Genomic DNA, 5,644 nt, shown 5'->3' on the forward strand with positions numbered 1-5,644 from the left:
ATTATTTTAAGCGCAATAACCCAAAATTTTAACGTGATTTTCAGAAATGTCAAAATTGTTTCAAGCTAAATAACCCTAAAATTTGAACGACATTTTTAACTTTGTTTTAACTTTGTTTCATTAAAATATAAATGAATTTAGATGAAATTAGACAACTTTATGATTAGATAATAGAATATACTGTGATTGTAATGAGTTAATCATTTGATGATATCTTTATTACTAAACAACTTGATTTGTCATTTAGTTTCATAACTTTTGATGTGTTGGTGGAGTGAAGCTTTTTAAGTTGATGTATTTTAACTGTTCTCTCTAACCACAGAGAAACCAGTTTAAATAAGAGAATAAAAGAAATCTCTAACAGAAAACTTGTATAAAACTCATTTTGTTTGGAGTGTTTCAGTGAAGTTTACTTGTCACTTTTTTTTATTTGCTTTGTTCTTTTTTTTTTAATTTCAAGTGTATAAAAAGTTTTATATGTCACATTATTAAATTGATAACAGATGTCGCATTGTGTAATTAATAGCAACATTGTTTTTACAGCTAATCATTATTGTTAAGTGTGTTTGTTTATGTCTTATTAAGCTTAGTTATTTTATGATAGATGTCGCATTACAAATGTCAAAAGTGACAGATTGGACTTGTTTATAGCAAATTTTGATAGATGTTGCATAATGTAATTAATAGCAACATTGTTTTCAAAGCTAATCATTATTGTTTTAGTGTGTTTATTTATGTCTTATTATGCTTAGTTATTTTATGAAAGATGTCGCATTACAAATGTCAAAAGTGACAAATTGGGATTGCTTATATCAAATTTTGATAGATGTGCATAATATAATTAATAGCAGCATTGTTTTCACAGCTAATCATTATTGTTAAAGTGTGTTTATTTATGTCTTCTAAAGCTTAGTTATTTTATGATAGATGTCGCGTTACAAATGTCAAAAGTGACAGATTGGGCTTGTTTATATCAAATTTTGATAGATGTCGCATAATGTAATAGCAAAATTGTTTTCACAGCTAATCATTATTGTTTAAGTGTGTTTATTTATGTCTTCTAAAGCTTAGTTATTTGATGATAGATGTTTCATTACAAATGTCAAAAGTGACAGATTGGGATTGTTTATATCAGACAGACAGAGTAGGAGACAAATCTTGCAATCAAATGTACTGAGAAAACGCTAGATCAAAATTGTGGACCTTCTTAAGAATTCCAAGACGGCCACGATTCCCAGATACCAACACAAGAGATGTTGCGTTGATATTTAGGTTAATTTACAAATGTCAAAAGTGACAGATTGTGGTTGTTTATATCAAATTTTGATAGATGTCGCTTCGATAATTGCATGCAAATGTCCGCATAGCGAAACCGATCCGATTAATCCATTCGTTACATCTATTTCGGAGCGATGAGAGAAGGAAGTTACGCGACGTATTCTTGACCTACATGATGAGGTGCGCGTGCCGGTCTTTAAATATATCCTCTTACCTTTTCTTCTTTCCTTTTTTATTAAGATATTCGGAAAATCGGTATGAATCATTATGTACCTATTATATTTGTTTGCTCCCGTTTCGCAATCACCATCATCATCATCATCCAATGTAGTCTAGTCTACATAGTATTTATTCATTTATATACAACTGCTCGATGTCACGTCACGTTTCAGCTAAGAGGTAGGAACGGCACGCGACGCCCGTTGCGTAATAGGCACGGAACATTTTATGTTTGGAAAGTTTTATTTCTTCATTCTCTAAGTGTCTTTTTGGAAAAATTTGTACGTTTCGAATCAAGGTTAGAAGAGATTTGAAAGCGTTGAATAAGATGAGATCACAACAACTCAATGTCAACTTGTAATGAAACCTGAGAACTAGTTTTACTTTTCTTCACCTTAAAACAAACAATGCTTTTACACCAAACATACATATTATTAAACTATAAGACAAACTAATACAAAAAAAAATTCTCAACGTCCATAAAAGATACAGCACTTTACGCATATTAATAATGACATTATAAAGTAATAAAGTGTGTATAATTTAGTAATTGTAGCGCGAGTCGTTAAAACGAAATTTAATATTTAATATGAAGCAACGAAATGTCTTTACATTTTATTGATTTTCTCGAAAACTAAGAAAGTCATAAACTATATAGAATATGTAAAGTAAAGTTGAAACTATAAAGATTAAAGTAATAGTTGTAGCGTAAGTGATTCACTATTAAATTTGAAGCAATAAGCTTTAAAAAACAATGCACATTTATTACCAATTTTCTCAAGAACTAAGCAAGCTACAATAAAAATTTTATATTCATATTGAAGCTAAAACTATAGACGATAAAATAAACGAATTGTAACAATTAGTAATATAAGTATGTATTCCATAATTCAATGTCAAAGTTGAAACAAACATTTTTTTTCATTTTAGCGAAAACTAAGAAAGCTACAAACTATATAGAATATGCGTATTAAAGCTAAAGCTGCAGGCAACAAAACGTGTACTATATAAATAATTCGTTTCGAATGAATTTAATGCTGGAATAGTTTTTAGAGTCGGCGTGGGCGTTGATGTCCGCTTTGATTCAATCTGTCGTAATTGCGATGTCGCGCATCTCTCCCCTTCGCGTATCCACACTATACGTATTACGTAAGCATCCGAGTGATCATTACCAATTAACGAAAATAGCCGCAACGATGACTTGTTAAACAAAAAAAATGAACAAATTCATTTTTAATCTCAGATAAAATAAGATTATCTCCTATATAGTTGCCAAGATTGCATCTATAGAAATGCAGTTCTATTTCAATTGATTTTTCCATGACTTGCGTGTTTCCACGTTAAGTTAAGTTTAAGATTGAAGGGAAAAATTGTAGTTTAGTTACGGGCAATTAGAAAGCGATTTTGGCTGGTCATCATTTTCATCTATTGATGGACAAGAATAGAAATATAGGTTTGTTAATTGAAGATTTAACAATGCTTAAGAAATCTTTATTTTGACTCTAACGTATTAGACCGTATTGATCTCATTCTATTATATCACGTTTATTGGAAATATATATAATAATAATAATGGTAATACGACACGAATATCTCTAAATGTGCACGATATATACAAATATTTTAATTTACAATTTACAAGAAAAAAAAACTTATAGTAACAAAGCAATAATTTGTTCTAATAATAAATTGTTAGTAGAGATTGAAGAGTCTGTCAAGTCGATACATACTCCATTGTTTCCGTTTTTAAAACCACTTTTAAGAGTATTGATTAAACCATACATAGTTTTTTTTTTGTATTCCTTCTAAAATAGGTCAAAAGCTTTTCGTGATTTCGTATTTATTATCGAATCAATGCATATGTTCAAAAATACACTAGCAAAAATAGTTACGTTTATTTCGCAAAATTTACTAAAGTTTTTGGAAATGTTTTCTTTTTTAGTTTATAATAATTTGTTGAATATTGAATGTTAAAAAATTGTTTTTTTTGTATTATATATAAGGTGTTGCAGATAATAGATAGTTAAATAATCGAGTAGGCTAAAAATACGTCAGTTTATCGAGCTCGTAAAACAATTGATTACAGCTGATAACGTAAGAGTTGAGAGTGTCGACGCATCGATTCACCTTTTCATCGCCAAAGAAGAAAATTTCGGCAACAAACTGTGGTCTAGTGCCAAAGGTCGTTATATAAATACGAAATGCATGATTCAAATAGTCGCCGAAACACATTTAGCATATACATAAATAAATTAAAAAAAAAAGTAAAACCGGCGCAGCGAAACAAACAGAAATAATTTAGTAATCATAGTTTATGCAAATGTTTGTAATCAGTCGCAAAATGAATAGGAGAAGGATGGATGTTGAATAACAGTGTCTAAATATAGGTATTACAAAACGCATAACAAATCAAGCGATCATCGCAGTGAACAAAAAAAAAATTGAAATAAAAACAAAATGCTTGCGGAAGCTATACTGACCGTGATTGTTGGATCCTAAAGAGACTCTCTCCAAAGCGACGTTCATCCCTTGCACTTCCGTCATTATTTCTGTAAACGCGATTTCGGACTCTCAAAGATAATCTCGCAAAAATTCCAAACTTCGCTTCCTTTCACGCTCGCACTTGAATCGTAACTAAGGCAACAACTAACTTTTGTTGTTGTTGTTGGCACTTTGTTTTGTTTGATGCGCGTCGCTTTTGTTGTTCTCGAGAGATGCTGGTTGCATCCGTACCGATCGAATCTGCGAGATGATACAAGCGGATAATAGACGTCGGGATGCTGCTGCTGCTGCTACTGCTTCTGTTTCTGCTGGCAAGAGCGCAAGCGTTTCATCCATCTGCTTTCGTTCATCTCCTTCCTACCTTTTTGCTTTCGCGAAACGAGGGTGGATTCTTTCTTCTCGGATTGGGGTTGCGAGGGACGTGCAGGTCTTTAATCTTTATGGACCGCAAGAGGAGGAGAAGAAGGATTTTACCGCTTCGTAAAACTAATTGATTTAAAGCTACACCCTATTATTTCCTCGCCATTTGAATCGATAGATGCGATCTCGAAAGAGGATGTCCTGCAAACAATGATTGTTTGGTTGCCTAAAAACGATTCGAAACAATTAATAACATAATAAAATGATACATTTATAACTTTTAGACGTATAATTAGAAGTGTAGTAGTAATTAAGGAACTAATTATAGTGATTTTTTCTTTGCAAAGATGAATCAATATTTAAGTCTATTTTTTTGATTGTCCTTCAGTTTATCTTTTTTTTTTCAAATAGAGATTTATATCAATTCAGTTTATCTTAATTATATTTAAATTGAACCTCACGTCAAAGAAGTACCAACTGAAAATATGGTATTAGTTAAAATACAAAGTTGGTATTAAAGTATTACTGTTAACCAGAGAGTCGAACCGAAATTAATTTCTTCCGGTTTACGGTTACGTTCCAAGTAAATGTTTATCGTTCCAGACTGTTAACAAAACGTCAAAATTGCCAAATGAAAATGTTATTCGTATTTGGAAATTGAAGTTGGTATCTATTGTTTATATTAAAACAAACGGGAAAGTTAATTGATCAATTATATTCGTATTTTCGTGGGTGATTTAATAATAGAAATTTGAATCTATAGATGCGATCTCGAAAGGATATCCTGCAAACAATGATTGTTTGGTTGCCTAAAAACGATTCGAATCAATTAATAACATAATAAATGTTGATTGAAATAAAATGATACATTTATAACTTTAGTATAATTAGAAAAATAGTAATATTTGTAGTAGTAATTAAGGAACTAATTATAGTCATGTATTATTTAAGTTGGTATTCGTGTCAAAACAGCTGTTTATATTTTTTTTTTTTGCAAAGATAAATCTACCAACTCAAAATATGCAATTGGTTAAAATATAAAGTTGGTATGAAAGTATTACTGTTAACCAGAGAGTTGAACCGAAATTAATTTTGTTCCGGTTTACGGTTACGTTCCAAGTGAATGTTTATCGATCCAGACTGTTAACAAACGTTAAAATTGCCGAATGAAAATCTTATTCATATTTGAAAATTGAAGTTGGTATCTGTTGTTTATATTAAAACAACGAAAGTATTTCCGGGTATTTCCGTGCGTGACTGTCAAACGGGGAAAGTTAATTGATCA

At 30.8% G+C, this 5,644-nt stretch overlaps 1 long non-coding RNA gene across 1 annotated transcript in view; it reads right to left on the reverse strand.

Moving 5' to 3' along the window:
- Positions 1-3,977: 3,977 nt before the first annotated feature.
- Positions 3,978-5,644, reverse strand: part of LOC108569795 — a 4,872-nt gene continuing 3,205 nt past the window's right edge. The window contains exon 2 of the long non-coding RNA XR_001891342.1: positions 3,978-4,560. This is a non-coding gene — a long non-coding RNA (uncharacterized LOC108569795). The remainder of the gene's footprint in view (positions 4,561-5,644) is intronic.

Source organism: Nicrophorus vespilloides, unplaced genomic scaffold (assembly GCF_001412225.1).
Source record: "Nicrophorus vespilloides isolate i.1.1-1 unplaced genomic scaffold, Nicve_v1.0, whole genome shotgun sequence".
In the NCBI taxonomy this organism is placed as follows: domain Eukaryota; kingdom Metazoa; phylum Arthropoda; class Insecta; order Coleoptera; family Silphidae; genus Nicrophorus; species Nicrophorus vespilloides.